Genomic DNA, 27,307 nt, shown 5'->3' on the forward strand with positions numbered 1-27,307 from the left:
AATTTGGTCTTCGAGTTTGGAATGAAGCAGGGCAAAGGCTAATAGAGTTTTCCAAGAGAACTCACTGGTCATAGCAAACACCCTCTTCCAACAACACAAGAGAAGACTCTACACATGGACATCACCAGGTGGTCAACACCGAAACCAGATTGATTATATTCTTTGCAGCCAAAGATGGAGAAGCTCTATACAGTCAGCAAAAACAAGACCAGGAGCTGACTGTGGCTCAGATCATGAACTCCTTATTGCCAAATTCAGACTTAAACTGAAAAAAGTAGGGAAAACCAGTAGACCATTAAGGTATGACCTAAATCAAATCCCTATGACTATACAGTGGAAGTGAGAAATAGATTTAAGGGACTAGATCTGATAGACAGAGAGCCTGATGACTATGGATGGAGGGTCGTGACATTGTACAGGAGACAGGGATCAAGACCATCCTCAAGAAGAAGAAATGAAAAAAGGCAAAATGGCTGTCTGAGGAGGCCTTACAAATAGCTGTGAAAAGAAGAGAAGTGAAAAGCAAAGGAGAAAAGGAAAGACAGTCCCATTTGAATGCAGAGTTCCAAAGAATAGCCAGAGAGATAAGAAAGCCTTCCTCAGTGATCAATGCAAAGAAATGGAGGAAAACAACAGAATGGGAAAGACTAGAGATTGCTTCAAGATAATTAGAGATATCAAGGGAACATTTCAGACAAAGATGGGTTCGATAAAGGACAGAAATGTTATGGACCTAACAGAAGCAAAAGATATTAAGAAGAGGTGGCAAGAATACACAGAAGATCTGTACAAAAAAGATCTTCATGAGCCAGATAATCACAATGGTGTGATCATTCACCTAGAGCCAGACATACTGGAATGTGAAGTCAAGTGGGCCTTAGAAAGCATCACCACAAACAAAGCTAGTGGATGTGATGGAATTCCAGTTGAGCTATTTCAAATCCTGAAAGATGATGCTGTGAAAGTACTGCACTCAATACGCCAGCAAATTTGGAAAACTCAGCAGTGGACACAGGACTGGAAAATGTCTGTTTTCATTCCAATCCCAAAGAAAGGCAATGCCAAAGAAAACTCAAACTACCGCACAATGGCACTCATCTCACACGCTATCAAGGTAATGCTCAGAATTCTCCAAGTCAGGCTTCAACAGTATGTGAACCGAGAACTTCCAGATGTTCAAGCTGGATTTAGAAAAGGCAGAGGGACCAGAGATCAAATTGCCAACATCCGCTGGATCATTGAAAAAACAGGAGAGTTCCAGAAAAACATATACTTCTGCTTTATTGACTATACCAAAGCCTTTGACTATGTGGATCACAACAAGCTCTGGAAAATTCTTAAAGAGATGGAAATACCAGACCACCTGACCTGCCTCTTAAGAAATCTGTATGCAGGTCAGGAAGCAACAGTTAGAACTGGACATGGAACAACAGACTGGTTCCAAATAGGAAAAGGAGTACGTCAAGACTGTATATTGTCATCCTGCTTATTTAACTTATATGCAGAGTACATCATGAGAAACACTGGGCTGGAAGAAGCACAAGCTGGAATCAAGATTGCCGGGAGAAATATCAATAACCTCAGATATGCAGATGACACCACCCTTATGGCAGAGAGTGAAGAGGAACTGAAGAGCCTCTTGATGAAAGTGAAAGAGGAGAGTGAAAGAGTTGGCTTAAAGCTCAACACTCAGAAAACTAAGAATATGGCATCTGGTCCCATCACCTTATGGGAAATAGATGGGGAAACAGTGTCAGACTTTATTTTTTTTGGCTCCAAAATCACTGCAGATGGTGACTGCAGCCATGAAATTAAAAGACGCTTACTCCTTGGAAGGAAAGTTATGACCAACCTAGATAGCATATTAAAAAGCAGAGACATTACTTTGCCAACAAAGGTCCATCTGGTAGGCTATGGTTTTTCCAGTGGTCATGTATGGATGTGAGAGTTGGACTGTGAAGAAAGCTGAGCACAGAAAAATTGATGCTTTTGAACTGTGGTGTTGGAGAAGACTCTTGAAAGTCCCTTGGACTGCAAGGAGATCCAACCAGTCCATCCTAAAGGAGATCAGTCCTGGGTGTTCATTGGATGGAGTGATGCTGAAGCTGAAACTCCAATCCTTTGGCCACCTCATGTGAAGAGTTGACTCACTGGAAAAGACCCTGATGCTGGGAGGGATTTGGGGCAGGAGGAGAAGGGGATGACAGAGGATGAGTTGGTTGGATGGCATCACCGACTCGATGGGCCTGAGTTTGAGTAAACTCTGGGAGTTGATGATAGACAGGGAGGCCTGGTGTACTGTGATTCACGGGGTCGCAAAGAGTCGGACACGACTGAGTGAACTGAACGGAACATAATAAAAAGGAAACATTCAATCCTCATAGAAAACCTCTAGATCATAACTTGTACATGAAATAGAAGTTTTTCTAAATACTTCTGGCAAATTATCACATTGACACTTTCTAACTTAACTTTCAGCTTTTCAAGATGGACAAGTCCTATATTTGGTCAAGGGGTGCTTTTATAACACAGAACATTGCTGGTTCTGTAACGAAGTGAAAAAAGTTCTAAACTCTAGTTTTAAACTCTATGGAGATTTCGAGGACTAGAGGTGTGAATTAGCTCTACAGCTATGAGCAAATTTTGAATCTCTGACATGAGGGGACTTGTCTGGATAATCTCTAGAAGCACATCTAGCTCTAACAGCTAGCTAAATTACCTAAATTAATGTCGATTAATTACAGACAGATATAGAGCCTTATGAGGTCTACCTAATTTCTCAGACATGGGCAGTCTATATAGACATAATTTAAGTAAATTAATGTTTTGTGAATGCTGTACTATTGATTCATGTAAGGCTTATTTTCCAAGAGATTACTGCATGTATGTTAACCATGTTATGATATCTCATATTTAAGCTGTCTTATTTTTAGTTCCAAGTATTTCATTATTGATTACTCTCAATATTCTGTGGGCATTTCATTAAGAAAGCAAGGGAAATAGTAAAGGAAAAGGATTTTATCCCTAGAAAAAGGCTATAATGAATCAGAGTAGGTTTAGCAGAGTAAGGTGATAATAGGTGAAGGATCACAAGATGAACAAGGCTCTTGATTTTGGTGGTCTTGATCCTTTGAAAATATGTCTCTCTGCTAAACCAATAGTAAGTGAAAGCTTCTCTTAAGTCCCCATGTTTTTTGATGTTGCAGAAGTCCCAGGGAAATGCCTCTGGGATTTAAAAGCCCCTGGGCCCATGTTTGTGGTCACTTGAGCATTTGTGCTAATTGTTATAGCTGACATGTAAACTCCAAAGCCTTTCTTTTCTATTCTTATACTTTCTTTGTGAAGATATGAATCAGAGAAAGGAAATAAGGAAGCCAGCTAACACAAATGCTAGCAATGCAAGCCAACCCAGAAAATGTTATAAGAAGAAGGAGGCATTCCATTTTAAGATGGTGGTGACTCAGACTTTTATTAGTGTAAATTTATGAAGTGTAACCATGCCATTAAAAGATACAACATTGTAATCCAATCAGTCTTGAGGCCACTTTTCCAAAACAATTTTTTCACCATTTATATTCTAAGATCAACTTCTAAGATGATCCATTTCCTGCTAAATATACACGTCCTACTTTCTACCTCCAAATTCCTCAGGAAGATTAGCTAATACTGATTTTATCTCTAACTATTGTTCACTTCAACTGCTTGTGGCATTTTTCATTATAATGTTGTAGGGGAGCAAGATTTGCCACCCCAAAATATCTCTGTGGCAAGTGAATTATTTTGAACTGAAAATGAAAAAGATTCAGGAAAAGCCTTTGACCTTCTCCCTAACTTCCTAAAGAATGTAGATGGAGGACCTATTCCAGGAAGGGAGCTGGGAGCTATCACCATAGATAAAACAGTTTGAACTAGGGATGTAGACAGGGAGGGACACTGCAAAGTGTGTCTGTTAAAAATTCCCCTCTCTGTCCCATTGTCTTTGCCCAGCCCAGCATATATTTGTTTACCAAATATTTGCTTTTCTATCTCTAACTCAATTGCCTTTCTCCCCCTTAAATTCTCAGACCACTATCCATAACATCATTTTATTTATTTATTTTTGCCTTTAGCTGAAGATGAATTTTAAGATGAGGGTTTCAACCAGCTTAGTGAATTAATTTTCCTGCATCTCTCATATATATGTTTTCAAATTTTTGTTTGATTTTCTCCTGTTAATCTGTTTCACATCAATTTCATTCTTAAATGAGTCAGAATAATCTAGAAGGGTAGAGGAAAATTTCTCTTTCCTGGAAAATATTATCCTAAACATGGTCTATACCTATGGGGACTGGCTGTGGTTTAACCCAGTTCAATTTTAGCCAGGTATTTACTTCAATAGTTGAACCTCAATTATTCTATTTACTCATCTCATTCTTTTGCTTCCAAAACTAAGCACATTGAAGCCTCTCTTTTCTTTATTACAGGATTCTATTAGTTTGCTTGCTTTTTCTAGTCTACATATTCTCCCCAATGTATTAACTCTGGAAGTCTTTTTATTTATTTATTTTTTTAATTAAATTTGTTGCAGTTCTCTTCTTTAGTGCAAAAATTCTATGTTTTGCATAATATGTCAGTGCAATGAGTATCGAATGGACAAAGGATGTCACATACACCTGAACTTGCCACACAAGTTCAGTTCCAGGTATCAATCCACTCAGCCTGTGATTAGCAGAGATTCGCTGCTGAAAAAAGAGAGAGATTTCTTGAGACAGCAGTTTTGAAAACTGATCTGAGTACACTGCTGCTAAGAAAGCAGATGCTCTTGTCGTTGATCCATTTGCTTAAATTTTTGAATTAATTTACATTTCCAGTGCTGTCTCTCAAGGTAATGAGCCTTATAATGTCATATTTTTGTAACATTCTTATGATGACATCTTGCATTTGTGTTGCATAACTTTGTCCAATATAAACTTTAGAATTTGCTAAAAGCCCACATTTACTTGATGCATTTTATTCCTTATTTTCAAGCTTTTGATCCAAATGAATTCTTACCCTTCAAATTTTTAGTCATTTGAATTAGAAAAAAATGATACAGTGAACATAATTATATCAATTTCAAAAATCTTAAATACACAAAATCCTAATAAATAAATAAATATGATTTAATCATTTTATAAAGAGAATTTAATATTATATAATCTTACTCAAAATAAATACTTAAATATTTAATCATAAAAATCCATCAATAAAAAAAATAATGACTTTCAAAAAGTGGAGAGTGGTCCAGTTCAAATATTCACGTAGAATATGTCTAATCTCTTATTTGATCACTTAAAATTACCAGTGGACATAATAATTTGGTGAGTAAAGCAAAACAAAAAAAAAAGAAAGAAAGAAAGAAAAGAACTAGTTTTAAGGACTAAGTTACGGAGGAAAACAAAATTTGACAGGGCATAATTATGTGGTTTAAATTTTTCTCCAAAGAAGTCAACTCTATCTCAGCCAAGATCCTCACAGTTTTTCTTCAGTTCCATTCTCATCTACACCACTATGAATTCTTCAGGTGAGGGCAGATGAGCTTAATCAGTTATAATGCAGTTAATGTGTTGATATTGGTCGTTCAACATGGTATCATGCAAAGTGCTATGTGAGACTGACAAGGGAAATGAATGCTGAATAGGAAAGAAATTATTTTATTGCTCTCCTCTTCCACACTTACTCCACTACTCAGGCCTCCTCTTACCAGCTATAATCCCTCCTCAAGGTCTTTGCACTTGTAGTTCTTTCTGCCTAGAATGACCTTCCACCAAATATCCTTTGGCTAGCTAGCTCTCTCAATTCCTTGAAGAATTTAGTTCAGTTATTCTCTCAGTGAAATCTTCCCCAATCACTCTCTCAAATAATCAATCTCTTTTCCCAAGATGATTTTCTTCTAAGTATTTATCACTGCCTAACATCAAATATTTATGTAATTGTCTTACTTAATGTCTGCTTTCCACTAAAATATAATTTCTTAAAAGGGAAAACCTTTTTATCTGTTTTGTTCACTGCTTTACTTTGGCAAGAGAACAGAACTTTTTAAAAAAGTGGTGGATAGAGTTTGATGGTGACAAGGAGACAAGAAGGGGAGAAGAAGAAAAGGCAAAGGAGAATATTAAAAGTAGATGAGAAAATTGCATACTATGACTTTGTGGGAAAATAGAACTCCTTGGATTTATCTGTGCTCCTGCCAAAAGCCCTAGCCTCCTGAGATGCTGAAATGCAAACAACATAGAGTATTTGCTTTCACTTTCCCCAGAAACACTGCACTTTTCACATATCACAAAAATTAGATTAGTAGCTGTTTTCTAGCTAATTTATGGGATCTGAAAGGATAATGCAATTTATCTCCCCAAGAGGGCCAAATGGCAGCTTGACCGTGTCCCTGTATTAAGCTGTAAGGTATGAGAAAGACTTGACCGCTATCTCTAAATGCCAAAAGGGACGAATTCCAACATTTTGCGACATTTCTGGGTCTTAAAGGTTGGAGACTCTCAGGTTTTATCTGGTCCTTGAAAATAAGTATTTACACTTTAAAAGGTTAGAGTGACATCCCATGAATCTTTCCATCCAATCTCAAAGGAGTAAAATTTTTGTTTTTTCCCCTCTCTTGCTGGAAGGGAAAGGTGATGACTCTCGATGCATTTATAAATGAACAAAATGCACTGTTCTCCATTCCCCATTTATGGGCTGTAACTTGCCACCCATTTTGAAAGATTTTATCAGCTCTCATTGTTTTGCTGCCAGTTTAGACAGGACCAATTCTTTATTTTTACTCTGGTTATTGATCTGGTGTAAGTGTCAATAAATAACTATTTTCCTTGATTCAATGTCTTGTATTTCTTCAAAATTCACACATATAATGTACATAATTCTGCAAGTGGAGTAACATCTCAGAACCCTCACAGTACTTGACCAAAGACTGGTATTCTTAAATGTTGATTAGGGACAAAGAAATTTTTCTAATCAAATAATAGCATGCATTTCACACAGCTCTCCAGATGGATACAAATTTCAGAGAAACCAGATGACCACACAGGATCCATGATAAAGCTTAGTTACAACCATGAAAGTAAAAAGAGATAATTTACACCTCAGCAAAAATTCTAAGTTTAAGAAAATAATTGGACTCACTCACAAAAGAATAAATGCTTTCCTTTTCAAAATAGTGGTGTAGCAGCTTATTAGGTAATTACTTTGGTTTTAATGTCTGTAATTGCAATTTCCATGATAGCTCATAATGGCTCAGAGAAAGAATAAGGAAATGAAGATGAAGTTTGTCACTGTGTATTTACCATCAAAAAAAAAAAAAAAAATCCTACAGTTTGATTTCAGAAAACCTGGCTCACGTGAGTTCATATTTTTAAAAAATCCTTTTTAAACAGCCTTTTTGGAGGACTAGAAACAAGAAGCGGAGAAGGCAATGGCACCCCACTCCAGTACTCTTACCTGGAAAATCCCATGGACGGAGGAGCCTGGCAGGCTGCAGTCCATGGTATCACTAGGAGTCAGACACGGCTGAGTGACTTCACTTTCACTTTTCATTTTTGTGCATTGGAGAAGGAAATGGCAACCCACTCCAGTGTACTTGCCTGGAGAATCCCAGGGATGGGGGAGCCTGGTGGGCTGCAGTCTATGGGGTCGCACAGAGTTGGACATGACTGAAGCGACTTAGCAGCAGCAGCAGCAGAAAAAAGAAGAGCACTGGGACTTCTTAATTTAAAAGCTACTACTTCAAAAGTCTATAGAGAAAGCTGCTTTAGAAACATCTCCCTGCATTTGTCATTGGTTTTCTTTCTTACTTGCCAAACTAAGCACTTGAAAATGAGGAAAAAGAAAGAAAGTATCCTGAAGCCCAGCTATCTATGGGACACATGTCTATGTCAGTCATCACTCTCAAGATCTATTGCAGTAATTAATCAAAAGAAACAGACCACATGTGTAATTTACCGCAGTAATGTATCAGTAGGGTGAGACCTCCAGGAGTTGAGTTATAGACATGAAACTTGCAGTGCTGCTTTTAATTACTTCCCGTATTTAAGTCTGATATAAGAAGACAGAGTGGGAGGGCCAGAGGTCAGAATTGAAAACTGATTTGCATAATTTTCTGAATGGCTTCAGACATGTAAACCAAGGTAGTATTCTTATATTCTTAATATTCTTAAGACTTGCTTTTTTTTTTTTTTTTTATGGTGGCATGATGTGGCTCAGTTGTTCAGTCGTGTCTGACTCTTTGCAACCCCATGAACTGTAGCCCACCAGGCTCCTCTGTCCGTGGGATTCTCCAGGCAAGCATACTGGAGTGGGTTGCCATTTCCTACTCCAGGGGATCTTCCCAACCCAGGGATTGAACCCAAGTCTCTTTTATCTCCTGCATTTGTAGGTGGATTCTTTACCACTATGCACCTGTGAAGCCCTTTTCTATGGTAATTATTGATAATGAAATGTCTTCCTTTCATTTAATAAAATTATTGATCTAGGTAAAAATTATTTCAGTCACTAAGTCTGTCTCATCATAAAGTTGGGCTGTTTGACAACACAGAGGTATTTGTAGCCAAACTCGATTCTCCTTTGAAACCACTCAGGACCTTGTGGGGCTCCTGGGTATAAAGCCTTCCTGTTTCCTCTGTTTTCCTGTTTCCTCTGTAGGAAATGGTCTTCATTCAGCCTCCACAACCTTTCCTGAGTTCCAAAGGGTATGTTCAAACAGTTGCAAATCAGGGAAGGGAGAGGATGCAGAAACAGAAGAGCAGTCAAGAAAAAATGGGGCAGCCTTGTCAGGGTCCTGGTGCCTCCTCAAGGAATATACAATATCTTTGAGTTCTTCTGCATAACTGAGACCTCATCCAAGTGGAGAATGGCAACTTCTGGCTGAGCACAAGATTTCTAGAGCACACCCTGTTTTACCATCAACAAATCAGAAGAAAGTCACATACTCTGCCGCCCTCATCCCAATTTTTGCCTATAAAACCTTCTCCACCAAAACCATCAAACAGTTTTGGGGTTTTGATCATGAGCCACCTGTTCTTCTTGCTTGGCCCTGCAATAAACCCTTCTCTGCTTCAAACCGCTGATGTTTTGGTTTGTTTGGCCTCATGGTGATTAGAGCAGAGGAGCTTTGTTCAGTACACCATTTCTCCATGGTAACCCCTTGACTTCTTCTGGTCCCATACTGATGCTGTGATTTCCTTCCCCTTGTCGGAGTTTTAGGATTGAATTTTTAAAATATATTTAGAGTAACTCTGTCACATAATATTTGTGGATTACCTCAGTACTTGTATTACTAGTACAGATAGCCTATAATTCAGTAAAACACTTTGTCAATAATAACATTTACACCTTTGCCACTGAAAACTTGTAAACATCTAAGGAATATATAATCTCTGGTTCCAAACAAGACCTAAATAAATCAGAATCTGCACTTTAACAAGATTACTAGTTGATTTGAATTCATATTAAAATTCGAGAAGCACTTGTTCATTAAGTAACATATTCCCCCAATCTTAGTTCTGTATATCTTCCAGTCTTAAGAATAAAATCAACCAATACATTTAAAACCACTAAAAAAATGGTAATTCTTTCCTGATGGCAAAACTGTTCTTAAAAAAGGTAGCAAAAATATACAAGGACATTCATTTTTGGAAATATCATGGATTGTAAGATGATACATTACAGATGAAAGAATTTGGACCTTTTTGTCTTACAAATGTGATTTAATTTCTGACATCAAATTAGCTAACTTTTCAGTGCCTCAACTACTTTCCTGGCAAAACAAATAATAATAGCTGGTTTGGTGATAATTATATCAAATGAAGACCAAAACAATTAGGCAGCCACTAAATGGCAGCTATTATTTAAAAACCTTTTAAGAAACAATTCACACACAAAAGAGTACTCTTTATATAAATTTCAGTTTTTCAAGGGTCAGAATAAAGCCCTGTGACACTGTCCCTGGTCCCAAAAGAGCACTCCTTGTTAGGGCAAAGTTTCACAGTCTTTAGGCATTTGAATGCTATTATATTCAACAAATCTTACTTAACACCTCAGATATTCTCATCTGGCTTTGGAATTCATGACTTTTTTTTTTTTCTTTCATTGTTCTTTTCTTTCTTTCTTTCTTTTTTTTTTTTATTTTGGCTAGATGGTTTAGTCACTAAGTCATGTCTGACTCTTTGGACCTCATGGACTGCAGCTTGCTAGATTCCTCTGTCCATAGGATTCTCCAGGCAAGAATGCTGGAGTGGGTTGTAATTTCCTTTTCCAGGGGATCTTCCTGACCCAGGAATAGAACCTGGGTCTCTTGCATTGCAGGCAGATTTTCTACTGACTGAGCTATGAGGGAAGCTCCTTTTTTATGGCTCTAGTTAGTGTGATAAATCATTGACAGATGGACATGAGTTTGAACAAACTCCAAGAGATAGTGAAGGACAGAGAAGACTGGTGTGCTGCAGTTCATGGGGTCACAAAGAATCAGACATGACTTAGTGACTGAATAGCAACAATGATGCAAAAAACAATTTCATATCGGCAGAGCACCCTCAGTTCATGATCACTTCCTAGGAGAGTGGGAAATTAAAGACCCATGGGTCAAATCTTTGACCAAGAAAAAAGGGTGAGAAGATGTATGTTCTTGTTTTCTTGACACTACTTGCCAATGGTCTATCCTAAAGTGCAATAGACTATGTGCTCTCTCTGAAGATGGTCTCAGGAGAAGAAGAAATCCATTGCACCTGATGCTAAGAAGCAGTCATCTTTGTTGCACACCTCTTCTTAAATATTTTCTCTTCTTATTAGTCAATTCTCCTCTTGCCTCACTACTGCTTCCTGGGATTGCATATCCAATAAGGAATCAGAATATAAACTCTTGTCTCAGGCTCTGTTTTTTACACATCTGAACTGAGGAAAATATTTTCACATTTTTTTCCTTGCCTGTATACAACTTCCACTATCATTTATTTTGAATTGTTATTTAAATTGACTCATTAGCATAAAGGGAAATAAAATATCCAATTAGAAGAAATAGAGTGCAAACCTAAAAGTATCTACAAAGAAATAGAAATAATGCCATCAAATTACAAATAAATACTATTATCCATCAAATTTTTGTGTGATCTTCCCTTTGTCTCTGTTTCTCTCCCCATCTTCCTCAGTAACAGTATCATAGAGACATTAAATATGTATAGCAAAACACTTAATCCTTCTTCCAAAGTTGGAGGATTGAAAAAACATTAAGAATAGAATGGTTTTTCACACTCTGTCATTAAATCAATCCTTTTTCTGTGTAACACTTGATAACACTGATAAGAGTCCAGTATTTGGAGGAAAATGTGCTAGGCACTGAGCTTCCCAGGTGACACTAGTGGTAAAGCATCCACCTACCACTGCAGGAGACACGAGACACTTGTGTTTGACCCCTGGGTCATGAAGATCCCCTGGAGGAGGGCATGGCAACCCACTCCAGTCCCCTTTCCTAGAGAATCCCACAGATGGAGGAGCCTGGTGGGCTACGGTCCATAGGGTCCCAAAGAGTCAGACATGACTGAAGTGACTTAGCACACATGCATGTGCTAGTTACTGTGAAGACAAAAATTGGCATAATTCCTATGCTAACTCTCCCAGAAATTCAGAATCAGGAGAGGAGCTCCAAACTAGGATTTAAAATATATAGATACAGATATGGACAGACAGATGTTCTCATTTAGTATATATTCAGTTACACCTTGAATAAACTCTCCTTTATATTTCTAAAAGTCCATAAAGAAAGTTGAGCACAGAAGAATTAATGCTTTTGGACTGTGGTGTCAGAGAAGACTCTTGAGAGTCCCTTGGACTGCAAGGAGATCAAACCAGGCAATCCTAAAGGATATCAGTCCTGAATATTTATTGGAAGGACTGATGCTGAAGTTCCAATACTTTGGCCACCTGATGCAAAGAACTGACCCATTTGAAAAGACCCTGATGCTGGGAAAGACTGAAGGCAAGAGGAAAAGGGGACAACAGAGGATGAGATGGTTGGATAGCATCACTGACTCAATGGAAATGAGTTTGGAAAGCTCCAGGATTTGGTGATGGACAAGGAAGCCTGATGTGCTGCAGTCCATGTAGTTGCAAAGAGTCAGACACGACTAAGCAACTGAACTGATTATGGTAAATCTCAATTTTGACTATACATAAAAGTCAACTGGAAACTAACATTAAAATCTATGCCTCTTCCAGAAATTCTAATTCAATTGTACTGTAGTGGAGGGGCAGGCTCATGTATTGTATTACACAAAATCTTCCCAGGAGATTCTGCTATATATTTTCCCATTAAGAAATTGTTCTACTTCTTTGAGCACACCTGACAAATTAAGACTTGTACGCTCTTTTCTCTTGCCCAGAAATAAAGAAAGTGAAGTTTCTCAGTCATGTCCAACTTTTTGCGACCCCATGGACATCAGGCTCCTCTGTCCATGGGATTTTCTAGGCAAGAGTACTGGAGTGGGTTGCCATTTCCTTCTCCAGGGAATCTTCCCAACCCAGGGATCGAACCCAGGTCTCCTGCATTGTAGACAGATGCTTTATTGTCTGAGCCACCAGGGAAGTCTGAAGGTCATGCTATTCTGGGCTGTTTATTTTTTATTCAGCTAATAAACCCTTTAATGTTCCTCTCATTCAGCAGCCCCAGAAGTAGAAGTTCTAGTCAGCTGAATAGGCTCAGCTTTTCAAGGCAGTCAGTAGAACCACATGAAGTGATCTACCCTTCTTTCTTCACTTACGCTCTGCTCCAGTGCCTGATCCTAGAGAAAAAATACCTGGACACTTTTTTCCCTAAATGTCTAGAAGTTATTATTTTGGCAGGATAAACTACTGACTATACAAATCTGCAGCAGCTACATCAGTGGCCATAGCATTCTGTTTTGAATCCTGGGGTAAAATCAGCCTAAAAATCTACAGTTCTCCTTGTTTTTAACAGTTCCTCCTTTCATATGAATAATTGTTTAGTTTTACTTTTCTCTAAGATATACCTTTAGTCAACATTGTTTACATATCCCCTCTATTTTTCTTTATTATTTCTTGATCTTTAATAATTGCACAATAACTCAGCTCATTCATCTTACTAACTTCACTTAGTTTTAAATATTAGCTTGCCCTTTTTATAACTGAACAGTCTAATTGAAGATTATTAAATGAATTTTATATGTTGATGGCCAACCATATTTATTTTGATGATTTTTTCATATATGCCAGTAGAAATTATTTAGCATTTTAATTTTCATTAGCTCATATATATTTTCAAAGCTCCTCATATAAATGAAAGATCTCATTACAATAACCATTTAAATCTTAGGACCACAGGGAAACATCTATTTTTTTCTTTTTTTTTTTTTTTTTGGCTAAACAGTTTTGCTTCTTTCTACTAAATCAAAGTACTGCATAACTTATTTGGTTGGCCTTAATATTTTGGCTGCTGGGAAGCTCAGGAATAAATTTATGCTTTTGCTATTTATTTACAGTTTGACACATGAGCTTTTATTGTAAACTAGTTTAAGTCATTTTTTAAATAGTTAAATAATTAGTTAGTTTCAATCAGTATGTTAGCACTCTAAATGCTTTCAAGAGCCAAACATGGAAAGAAAATTCAAGATATTGTCTCAAGCTTAGATAAATTCACGTTGGTTTTTGTGCATGTGAAACTTTAATAAGAAACACATTAAAATCAGCTAAAGAACAAATCTTCCAACACCCTTTTCCAACAACACAAGAGAAGATTCTACACATGGACATCACCAGATGGTCAATACTGAAATCAGATTGATTATATTCTTTGTAGCCAAAGATGCAGGAACCCTATATAGTCAGCAAAAACAACACCAGGAGCTGACTGTGGCTCAGATCAGGAACTCCTTGTTGCCAAATTCAGACTTAAATTGAAGAAAGAAGGGAAAACCACTAGGCAATTCAGGTATGACCTAAATCAAATCCCTTATGATTATACAGTGGAAGTGACAAATAGATTCAAGAGATTAGATCTGATAGAGTGCCTGAAGAGCAGTGGATAGAGGTCCCTGACACTGTACAGGAGACAGGGATCAAGGCCATCCCCAAGAAGAAGAAATGCAAAAAGGCAAAATGGCTGTCTGAGAAGGCCTTACAAATAGCTGAGAAAAGAAGAGATTTAAAGGCAAAGGAGAAAAAGCAAGATATACCCAATGAATGCAGAGTTCCAAAAAATAGCAAGGAAAGATAAGAAAGCCTTCCTCAGTGATCAGTGCAAAGAAATTGAGAAAAGCAATAGAATGGGAAAGACTAGCGATCTCTTCAAGAAAATTAGAGATATCAAGGTAACTTTTCATGCAAGCTGAGCATATAAAAATCATAAATGGTAAGGACCTAACAGAAGCAGAAAATAATAATAAGAGGTGGCAAGAAAACACAGAAACATACAAAATGATATTCACGAACCAGATAATCAAGATATTGTGATCACACACCTAGAGCCAGACATCCTGGAATGTGAAGTCAAGTGGCCCTTAGGAAGCATCACTACAAATAAAATTAGTGGAGGTGAGGGAATTTCAGTTGAGCTATTTCATATCCTAAAAGATGATGCTGTGAAAGTGCTGCACTCAACATGCCAGCAAATTTGGAAAATGCAGCAATGGCCACAGGACTGGAAAACGTGTTTTCATTCCAATCAGAAAGAAAGGCAATGCCAAAAAATGCTCAAACTACTGCACATTTGCACTCATCTAACATGCTAGCAAAGTAATGCTCAAAATTCTCTGAGCCAGCCTTCAACAGTACATGAACTGTGAACATGCAGATGTTTAAGCTGGATTTAGAAAAGGTAGAGGAACCAAAGATCAAATTGCCAACATCCGTTGGATCATCGAAACAGCAAGAGAATTCCAGAAAAACATATACTTCTGCTTTATTGACTATGCCAAAGCATTTGACTGTGTGGATCACAACAAAGTGTTGAAAATTTAAAGAGATGGGAATACCAGACCACCTGACCTGCCTCCTGAGAAATCTGTTTGCAGGTCAAGCAGGAACAGCTAGAACTGGACATGAAACAATGGACTGGTTCCAAAACAAGAAAGAAGTACATCAAGACTGTATATTGTCACCCTGCTTATTTAACTTATATACAGAGTACATCATGAGGAATGCTGGGCTGGATGAAACACAAGCTGGAATCAAGATTGCCGGGAGAAGTATCAATAACCTCAGATATGCAGATGACACCACCCTTATGGCAGAAAGCAAAGACGAAATGAAAAGCCTCTTGATGATAGTGAAAGAGCAGAGTGAAAAAATTGGCTTAAAAGTCAACATTCAGAAAACTAACATCATGGCATCCAGTCCTGTCATTTCATGGCAAATGGATGGGAAAACTCTGGAATCAGTGACAAACATTTTATTTTTGGGGACTCCAAAATCTCTGCAGGTGGTGACTGCAGCCATGGAATTAAAAGATGCTTGTTCCATGGAAGAAAAGTTATGACTAACCTAGACATCATATTAAAAAACAGAGACATTACTTTTCCAACAAAGGTCCCTCTTGTCAAAGCTATGGTTTTTCAAGTAGCCATATATGGGTGTGTGAGTTGGACTATAAAGAAACTGATTCTTTATATCACCAAAGAATTGATACTTTTGAACTGTGGTGTTGGAGAAGACTCCTGAGAGTCCCTTCGACTCAAGGATATCCAACTAGTCCATCCTAAAGGAAATCAGTCCTGAATATTCATTGGAAGGACTGATGCTGAAGCTGAAACTCCAATCCTTTGGACACCTAATGTGAAGAACTGACTCATTTAAAAAAAACCCTGATGCTGGAAAAGATTGAGGACCAGATTAGAAGAGGATGACATAGGATGAGATGGTTGGGTGGTATCACAGACTCAATGGACATGAGTTTGGAGTTGGTGTTGGACAGGGAGGCCTGGCTTGCTGTAGTACATAGGGTTGCAAAGAGTCAGACACAACTGAGCGACTGAACTGACTAAACTGAGAGAAGGCTCAAAAATTTAATCAGGGATTCAGAAAAAAAAAAATATATATGTAAGTTAATTCAGAATTTGCTGAACTTAAATATAAAATTTTAAATATCTTACTTTTCCCCATATCTACTAATTTATTTCACCAAATGAAATATGTTTGAAACTTTCTTATATGCTTGTCTTTCTGTTCAGTTGACAAGGATAACATGGAAGAATTATGCTCATTTATATGTTTAGATTGCTTCCCTGATGGCTTAGCAGGTGAAGAATCCTCCTATGATGCTGGAGATACATGAGTCACAGGAAATGGCAAGCCATTCCAGTATCTTTGCCTGGAAAATTCCATGGACAGAGCCGTCTGGTGGGCTACAGTCCATGGGGTTACAAAGAGTTGGACAATACTTAGCATACGGTTCCACGCCTCCACACACATACAGATACATAAAAGTTAGATATGAATAGAAAAACACATGCATTTGTGTCTATGCAGGATGGCTTTCCTTAGCTATCTGTTCTTTTTATCTTTGTATTTAAATTTCTACAGTGAGGAAGGTGGGAGAGGAGGCTGCTTTCCAAAATTCTCTCTATTGCCTAACAAGTTGAAACCTTCCAAGAAATATTCAATCAATCCATCATTTTCAGTATCACATGCTGAAAGGACACCAGTTATTTTCTCGGTGAATACACTAGTTGCCTGGATACTGACCATTATTCTCCTCTCTTTTTAGAGAGTCCAGCTTCAGTAATACTTTCATTTGCACGACTAACCAAGCTGAACTATCACTGAAATGTATGTGGATTTAAATCAAAGGGAGTATATTAAGAAATGAACACCATTAACCCCACTGCAATAACATTCTTACCTTACCAAGCAGGAATATGAGTTGTACAGATTCCAGAAAATTACTCTGGATGGTTGAGCCCTTCAAAATAGATAAGCTTTGATTTTCATTTTTTTTAAGTTGTTTACTTTTTCATTTAATTCAGAGAAACATTTTTATAATTTTTCTTTCAGTTTATTCTTTCATTTACTCATTGGTTCAGGAAATATTTGCTGAATACAGCAATTTACGAGACTTCAGGCTACTTACTTTTGGAGATACAAAGATGAAAAACAAATTCTAGTCTCCAGATGCTAGTAATCCTATAGAAGAGGCAATGAGGCAATTATGATTTATTGTAATTGCCATAATTAATGCTTATGTAAATGTATATGTGTGTAGTGACAGTTCAGTTCAGTTGCTCAGTTGTATCCAATTCTTTGCAAACCCATAAACTGCAGCACGCCAGGCCTCCCTGTCCATCACCAACTCTCAGAGTCCACCCAGACCCATGTTCATTGAGTCGGTGATGCCATTCAACCATCTCATCCTCTGCCACCCCTTCTCCTCCTGCCCTCAATCTTTCCCAGCATCAAGGTCTTATCAAATGAGTCAGTTCTTTGCATCAGGTGGCCAAAGTATTGGAGTTTCAGCTTCAACATCAGTCCTATCAATGACAATCTTTACACAATTATTGACTTGGTTTATTTTTAAATTTTTATTATTCAAAAGGGAATTTTATAAGATTTAATATTTGTTGACTATTATTGGGTAACAAGAAAGAAAGAAAGAAAAATAGCTCTAAGTCGTGTCCAACTCTTGCAATCCCATGAACTGTAGCCTTCCAGGCTCCTCTGTCCATGGAAATCTCCTGGCAAGAATACTGGAGTGGGTTGTCATTTCCTTCTCTAGGTTGCATACAATAAAAAGTAGCCCTTCAAAAATATATCCTATGAGGCATAAACTATTAGTCTTATTTTACAGAAAAAACTCAGGCACAAAAAGAATAAGAAGATGCCCCAAGTTTATTAAACATACCCAATGGTAGAGTCATAAAATGCTAAAGTTGGAAGAAAATTGGAACCTAGCTCATTTACATAATGAGCTGAGATTGAAAAAGACATGCTCAATTGCTGGAGATCACACAGCTCTTTATAACCAGAGTCAGGAATTAGAAACAATTTGACATCAATTTTAGATTTTTTTTTCACTCCCTTCTTATTCTCACTTGGCCAACTATTATTTGGCAGTGTCATATCATCATATGCACTTTGTTGTATTCACCCAGTGATGATGTGTACACATTGTAGAGTTAGAGATGATAAAATTCAGACAACACAGTCCATCATCTTTATTTTCACAAACTTTGTGTCTCTCACGCAGAGGCCCAGGGTTTCAATGTCTTTGTATGTTCAGTCACTCAGTCATGTCTGACTCTTTGTGACACCATGGATTATAGCTTGCAAGTCTCCTCTGCCCATGGAATTCTCCAAGTAAGAATACTGGAGTGGGTTGCATTTCCTACTCCAGGGGATACTCCTGACCCAGAGATTGAACCTGTGTCTCTTGAGTCTCCTGAATTGGCAAGCAAATTCTTTACCACCTGTGAAGCCCTTCAGTGTCTTTGGGTTCTAGGAAATCATGTCACACCATGTGTGCTTAAATAAATCTTATCTCATTTAAAGCCACTGTCAATACATAGATAAACATTTTGCTGTTTTTGAGACTTGTAGAGCATAGCTTATATTAATATCTTTTAAAATATTTTATAAAGCAATATATATAAGGCATATTCTTTTTTCTACTCTGAATTTCTAAAAATCTATAAGCATATACTGACTTCTGCTTCTGCCAAGATGAAAGAGACATTTTCTTGATTACTGTGACTAAATACAACTAAAAAGCTGGAGAGCATGTATAAAACAAACATAAGAAGACTGAAATTAGAGAGGGCAACTCAGCTATGGATCTTGGGACCAGGGAGCAACATGGTGGTGAGTTCCCTGGGTTTTATTTTTGTTTCGTATACCTCAGACTTGGAACTGACTAAGACGGCAACCCAGGAATGCCAAAATGCACAGAAAGGAAAAACAAAACCTGGAAAGATTTTCAAAGCCAAAAGACCAGGAAAGATGCTAACTCGTAAGGCAGAAAACTTTTAGACAGTAATTGCTCTACTCTAGGCAAATACCACATAAAACAAACAGTTAAACAGACTGTGACCCATCCAAACCCACAGCAGCAAAGGCCTATGGGAAGCCTGAACTCTCACCCATAGTAATGGCGTACCCTCTCCCTCTCCTCCGTAGTGATGCCAGAGGAAGCACAGTGGAGAATCAGGATTTTCACAGTCACCCAGTGGTGATGAGGCCACCTCCTCAGTGGGGATAATGGGGACCCGGTGGGGAGCTGGAACTCATATCCCCATCCTGCCTAGGTGTCTACAAAGGCTACATGAGGAACTCAGGCTTTGACTTCGACAAGGCAAGAGCCCTTACTTTCCTCTGCCAGAGTGACATCAGAGAAAGCCAGTTAAGGCAAAAGGCTTAAACAAGATGCAGAATTTCAAACAATAAAACAACAATAAAAATTCCAGGTTCAGTGGAAAAAAAGTCATTCATCAAAGCACAAACCAGGAAAATATTAAAACACCTAGTGTGAATTTGTAAAACCTGTTTTTCACTTCATACATACTAACTCTCCCATGAAATAGCTATATTTTATATCATCATTTTTAATAGATGTATACAATTCTATTGTGTTATTTTTTTCTTTTTTATTTAGTTTGTTTTATTTTTGTATTTCTATTTAATCACTTACCATTTTTAAGCATTAGAAAGTAATATTATTTAAATATTAGAAAGTTGTTAAGTTCAGATTGCAATTTGAGTAATTATTAATATTCAGGGACACTTGAAACATATTAAAGATAATACTGGGTGTAATAACCTGAATATTGAAAGGTGTCTCTTGAATTCAAAGACACATAAAAGGCAATAAACATCTGAGTTTTTAGAAGCCCTACAGGATTCGGTAGTCAATGGACTTGTTTGTAATATACCTTATTGCATGCCTAATATATACTAACAGCAGATGACAGATACACTCATTTCCTTATATTTCCTTATATTGCATTGGCTCATCTGATAGAATTCAACTCCACAGAATGCTTTCACTAATAAACACACAATCTCCTTCTTGGCTATGGATCATTTAGCTGATGATAGGCCCACCACCCCATGTGTTTGAGACATTAGAGTTGAAAGGTCGCTTGCTGTCAGGAAATTTCTCTTCACGTCTCATTTAAAACAATTTGCCATCTTAGTGGTGTAGGATGGGGGCAGTCACAATCCATGTAAATTGAGGGATGGCTTCAAATGCATTACCAGTTTTGAAAATCATACCACCCAAGGCAATACAGTGCCAAAGTGTTTGAGTATCTAGTACAACTAGTACTAGATAAAAGCCTGCCTTCACAGCATTCACATTCATGATGGTTCTTCATTAGTGAAAGATCTTGATCACTTCCTCATGTTTTCTCTGACTTTTGCAAATTTACATATTGAAATATGTCCTATTTTTGTTATGAATTACTTTATATTTATTTATATTTACTTATTCTTAGATATTAATTTGGGCTTCTCTGGTAGCTCAGCTAGTAAAGAATCCACCAGCAATGCAGGAGACCCCAGTTTGATTCCTGGGTTGGGAAGATCCCCTGGAGAAGGGATAGGCAACCCACTCCAGTATTCTTGGGCTTCTCCAGTGGCTCAGACTGTAAAGAATCCACCTGCAACGTAGGACACCTGGGTTCAATCCCTGGGTGGGGAAGATCCCCTGGAGGAGGGCATGGCAACCCACTCCTGTATTCTTGCCTGGAGAATCCAGTGGACAGAGGAGCCTGGGGGGTTGCAGTCCATGAGGCTGCAAAGAGTCAGACATGACTGAGCGACTAAGCACAGCATGGCTGTTAATTTGGCTTTTAAAAAGTGATCTACCCATATATGCTGCAGCTACTGCTGCTAAGTCGCTTCAGTCGTGTCCGACTCTGTGCGACCCCACAGACCGCAGCCCACCAGGCTCCGCTGTCCCTGGGATTCTCCAAGCAGAAACACTGGAGTGGGTTGCCATTTCCTTCTCCAGCACATGAGTGTGAAAAGTGAAAGTGAAGTCATGTCCGATTCTTAGCGACTCCATGAACTGCAGCCCACCAGGCTCATCCGTCCACTGGATTTTCCAGACAAAGAGTACTGGAGTGGGGTGCCATTGCCTTCTCCCTACATATATATATATATACACACAGTACAAAATTTCACTTTGTAATAGATAGGAATGGGAATGCTATAGAACATTTGTTTTGAATGGAAAAAAAAAAAAAAAAAAAGAAAGGCGAGGGCAGGGTGGGAGTCGCCACATTGGGGGACTTCCCAGACCTTCATGTGGTTAAGACTCTGATCTTCCACTGCAGTTCTATTCCTGGCCCCCTGGTCAGGGAACTAAGATATCTCATGACAGACAGTTCAGCCAAAAAATTTAAAAAATGAAAAATAAAATAATAAAAGGACATTGCCTTTAATGGAGAGTTGGGAACTATGACTGGCATTCAATATTCCAGCTAATGGTGGAAAAATTTCCAGTTGACTGAATTTTTTAGTGACTGTTTATGCTGACATTGATTTTTAAGTCAAACATTCAAATTGTTAAATTAAAATGTTTTATATTTAAAAAAAATATTGAAACTGAAATGCCTTTTATTTGGTGATAGTATAGCTTTGACTTGGCTAAATAATTTAAACTTAGCATGTTGTCAGGAAACTCACTTTTCTGGGCATTAAAACCTACTTTCTAAGTTTCACAGTTCAACATAAAACTATATTATCAAAAAGAGTGGATAGGATAGGCACTGGGTAGACTGGGTATAGATATAGACTGGTAGACTGGGTATAGACTGGGTAGAAGATATAGATAATAGATTCATTAGATAAATAACAGATAGATATATTTATTTCTTGATTCATTTACGGTATGAAATAGCTAATTCTATAAGCAGAAATAAAGAATTTGGTGCCATAAAAATAGGACACCAAATATTCTTGTGGTTGATCTTACTTTTAATTGACTAATTAAAAAAAAAAAAAACAAAAACCTGCTTTTCCTGTGTCAGAAGGAAAAACCCCTTTTCCTTTCCAGTCAAAAAAGTTCATTATCAGAGTGTGTTTGTCTAGAAGATAGATTATCCTGCATTCTTCTCATTCTAAGGATAGGACTTAGGACTTAGTATTTCTACCTGGGAATATACTCTAAACAAACAAACAAACAAAAACTCTGGACAGAGTTTCTAAAAGAATGTCAAAAGTAAGGAACATCAGCAATTGCAATTTCTAGGAAAATAAATAGCATCTCTTCTGGAAGGGTTTGTGTCACTCAGGTAGAGCTGCCTTCCAAGAAATGATTAACACTTACAGGGTAACACTAGGGAGAAAGGTTATAATCAAGCTGTCTTAGCCCCTGTCAACATTAGTTATTGTTTTATCTCCTGGAGCAGCAGATATAGAATAGAAATAAAAATGAAATAGAATGAAATTATGATCTGTTTTCCCCCTACTAACAGCAGCATTCAATTGTGTATTGCTAAATAGAGAATGCTTCCCTCAATAAAATTTGTAGGTAGGACCACCATACAAGTTAATATGTTTTAAAAATTCAAAGAAAATAGTCAATAATTATATTCTTATCAATATAGGTCACATTTACACTGTGTGTACTTGTATTTTCTTATGACCTCACTCCAAAATAAAACAGGAAAATAAAATCTAACTCGATTTTGAATTTGTATAGCTAAATGAATTTGTTTAGCTAAACATTACCACATAAATATAACAAAAAAGTAAAATGTATTTTTAAAAACACAGTTTTTCCAATTTCTCTTTTGATGTTTGAAAAGATTTCTTTCCTTACTCTACTGATTAGTAATGAGATCTATAGTATTCCTTTAATAAATTAAGTGATTGTAAATAGCTTATCAGTATTTTTTTAAATACCTACAAACTCTTGGATTGCATTCTCTGGTAGCTCAGAAGGTAAGGAAACTGCCTGTAATGGGGGAGACCCAGGTTCGATCCCTGGGTCAGGAAGATGCCCTGGAGAAGGAAATGGCAACCCACTCCAGTATTCTTGCCTGGAAAATCTCATGAATGGAGGAGCCTGGTAGGCTACACAATCCATGGGGTCACAAAGAGTCGGACAGAGCTGAGTGACTTCACTACAAACACTTAAGCCCATGGCACACCATGCTAAAAAAAAAAAAGAAAAAAAATTCCTGATAAGAGTAAAGCTACATAGAGTGTTCCATTCTAAAGAATGTAGAAGAGCATTTAAAGATTTTAAGATGTAATGCAGGAATTAAGCCTATCAGACTATGTTTAAACCATAACTTAAAAAAAGTGCATGACCACACTTAATTCAAGAGATGACAGGCTCTTTAAATATATTGTGGGACAGCAATGGCACTGTACTGAGTTTGTAGACTCAAAATGCCCAGATATACAATCATCTTTCCAGACTTTATCAATTAACTTAATAGGTAGCTTGCTTCCTTTTCATTAAAAAAGATGTACTCTCAAATATTTCAGTTTGTAATGTCCAGGCTTATTCCACTCTGTCAGCTCCACTGGGGATATTCGATCTCTGTTTCGCTAACTGCTCTCCACTCACCTCTGCGTCATTCAGAGCCAGAAAATACACAACTATGGGAGGAAGTATTTCTTTCTAAAATGATTGTTTCTCTGGTCACTTCTTTATATTACATTGTCTCAGCACAGTTTGACTTCATAAATTGAACAATGTTTTATATCTCATGTTTCTTGAAATAGTCTTTCATACACTATTTTAGCCTCCTATATTTTCTACTTACTAAATATCACTAGTTTTAATGCTATGATTTTACACTATCACACATTTTTGCGGTGCCTTCTACAATGCATTCCAAAATGTAAAAATGAAATTCGTTATGTTGGTTGCTTGCATGCATGCTAAGATGCTTCAGTGGTATCCAACTCTGTGCAACCTGATGGGACTGTAGCCCACCAGGCTCCTCTGTCCATGGGATTTCCCAGGCAAGAATACTGGAGTGGGTTGTCATGTCCTCCTCCAGGGGATCTTCCTGACCCAGGGATCGATGGAACCTGGCTCTTATGCCTCCTACTTGGTAGGTGGATCGTTTACCACCAGCGCCACCTGGGAAGCCCCATTATGCTAGTTATCTGATCCATTTAAAATATATATAGTGTACGTATATGGTTATTGCTGAATCACTAACTCATGTCTGACTGCATCTGCAACCCAATGGACTGTAGCCCACCAAGCTCCTCTGTCCATGGGGTTTCCCAGGCGAGAATTACTGGAGTGGGTTGCCATTTCCTTCTCCAGGGGATCCTCCTGACCCAGGGATTGAACCCAGGTCTCCTGGAAGATTCTTTATCACTGACCAATCAGGGATTATATATATATATATATATATAATTGAATTGATATATATATTAATTACAATAGTATTGTTGTCTGAGGGGAGTGAAATAGGAATGAATAATAGACATGGTAGGAAAAACACACAAACATGCACACAAGTGCCTGGCACAGAGAAATGAACTGAACTGAAGATTAGAATGAGTGAACAAGTCACATGCACATTTTTCAGATAAGGAACTCAACCTCTGTGAGGATTTAAAAAGAAATCTGCTACCAAAAATACTCTTTGATTTCTAAGACTTCAACTCAAATGGACAGGCACAAATCAAATTAATAACTGATATTGTTCATACTTTTGTACATGGATAGGGTATTAGACAATACTCTATTTATAAATATTTGTGAATGGATAGGGTATTAGACAAACTGGTCTACTTGTTCAACAGTTATCAGATGAAAGAATAATTTTTAAAGCTTTTGGGACTCCTAAAATATTATATCATATCTGCAGAATTTTATTTCAGAATAAGTTGTAATTTTTTCTTCCTTAGGAAATATCCCTTTTTAACATCTTGAAACATAAGGCAAGTTATATATTTATACTTTTCTAAAGACAGTAGGAGATGACCCAGATCCTCAGTTATACTCTCAGTCTCAAAATTCTATGGTTATATTACTAATAAATTACATAAACTGCTGAATGGTCACAAAAATAGGCAAAAGTGTAGTAAGTATCAGAGATTTAGGTCAATTTAGAAATGAAACTCAGGAATAAATAACAAATTCTAGTTGTAAAATCATGATTAAAATATAGAAAACAGTGGATATCACAATGAATATATAAGTTAGTGGTGGATTAGTGGTACATTCAAGGTAACCATGATGAACACTGGTGATAGAATCTGGATAACCAGCAAAATAGTGAGATGCATGTAAGAAGATAATAAATTTTGAAATATTTTTTTCCCAATTTTCAGGCCCAACAAGAAATTCTCATGGTTAATCTTATTTGTTGAAGAGGTAGAGGAAAAGGATTATATAATTCTAACTTTGAGACAAAATGGATCAATGTCTTGAGGAATAAACCCATATCCTGTAATGGCCTCTTCTCAATGTTTTCATCTTTATGGACAGAAATCTTTTTATCCAGATTTACTGAAATATAATTTATATATAACATAATATAAGTTTAAACTATAGAACATAATGATTTATGTATATACTGTCAAATGGTTACTATAATAAAGTTAGTTAATATATCTATCACCTTACATAGTTAAAATTTTTGTTGTTGCTGTTGGTAAAAGCTTTAAAATCTATTCTCTTAGGAACTTCAATGGCAACCCACCCCAGTATTCTTGCCTGGAGAATCCCCTGGATGCAGGAGCCTGATGGGCTACAATCCATGCAGTCGCAAAGAGTCAGACACGACTAAGCAAGTTCACTTTCTTTTTCTTCCTTTCTTAGCAACTTATATAGTACAAATAAGTACATAGTGCATTATTTTTTACTACAGCCAGCCAGAAACTATTCTGGTTTGGACAGAGATGGGGAATGGAAAGTTGGAATCATAACTATGCATATGCATATTTTTTATTGACAAAAAAATTCTTTGAATTAGATTAGAACCATTTGATTGCCTAGAGTAGCTATAATTGCCATACATAATAAGAGACTGAGGAGGGGAAAAGAAAACCAGATATGTAAAAAATAAGGCAAAGGAGACTAAAAGTTATGATGAGGTGTTATAGAAGTATTTCCTGTATTGGGCCATAAGAGAAAATTATACCATATTCAGGATAATAATTCACCTATCTTTTCAAAAGCATTAACCCACTAAGTTCATTTAGGATTTCTTTGCTGTATTCTGAGGCAAACTTTTATATTATATTCCCATAATAGCCCTGAAAATTAGAAAGAAAATTTACATATCAGGAAAATAAAATTTATAAAGACTAAGTAATATGCCTAAGGGCACCAACCTTTAGTTGGAAAAGACAGACCAAGGATTTAAGCACAGAATTCTTCGATTCTTTGATCAGAACTATTGCCTTTTGGCATCACCAACACGATGGACATGAGTTTGAGCAAACTGCAGGACCTGGTGAAGGAAGCCTGGCATGCTGCTGTCCATGGGGTCGCAAAAAGTTGGACATGACTGAGTGACTGAACTGAACTGAACCGATTGCCTTTAGCACAAACTGAGCTCATCAGGTCTTAGCTGATTATTGCAGTGTTCCTCAAGCATTCAGCTGTCCTATATCTCTGCTACTGGAATGAAGTCCCTGCACTAGAACTTAAATCAATGCACTTCTTCCTTCAAGAGACTTACACACCTATACATGCACATACACACACATCTGTTTATATACTCATAGGCAATATATGTTTGTTGTATGTACATATACATAAATTTAGTTAGTTGTCCTCAGATAAGCATCTATATTTGTCTATATAATATAACGCACATATATTTACTACATATGTACATGGTATAGATCTATATGTATTATATAATATATAGATATATATGTACAGATATGTATTCGATTGAATTAAACAGCATATTTAATGGTACAGATTAGGTGTTAGTATATATGGCCTGTTGTTTGGTTGCCTGTTTTTATAAATAAAGTTTTATTGAAATACTGTCCCAATTATTCGTTTCCATATTCACTATAAGGCACTGTAGTTGTGGTAAGAGACAATATGGTCCATAAAGCTTCAAATATTTACTATCTGGCCCTTCAAGCAGCTCACTGGAAAAGCAAAGAGCCTCAGGATCACTTTGTCATTCAAGATGCACTGGTGCATGGTGCAGGGCTGCTGTGCTAGATTCCTCCAGGCACAACCACCCAGATCTTACCCTTCTGAACTCATTTTTTCAGTTGCCAAGGGCTACTGTCTTCCTAATATAAGGTGAGGGCACTGGACTTTTACCATCCTACATGCTCTAAATATCTTCTGTAAATGTTCTCCAGAGGCAGCATAAAGTTTCTCCTATTAATATTT

General features: G+C 37.2%; 1 protein-coding gene across 1 annotated transcript in view; it reads right to left on the reverse strand.

Moving 5' to 3' along the window:
- Nucleotides 1-27,307, reverse strand: part of LRP1B (LDL receptor related protein 1B) — a 1,678,044-nt gene that overhangs the window by 353,274 nt on the left and 1,297,463 nt on the right. The window lies entirely within an intron of this gene.

This window comes from Muntiacus reevesi, chromosome 3 (assembly GCF_963930625.1).
Source record: "Muntiacus reevesi chromosome 3, mMunRee1.1, whole genome shotgun sequence".
In the NCBI taxonomy this organism is placed as follows: Eukaryota; Metazoa; Chordata; class Mammalia; order Artiodactyla; family Cervidae; genus Muntiacus; species Muntiacus reevesi.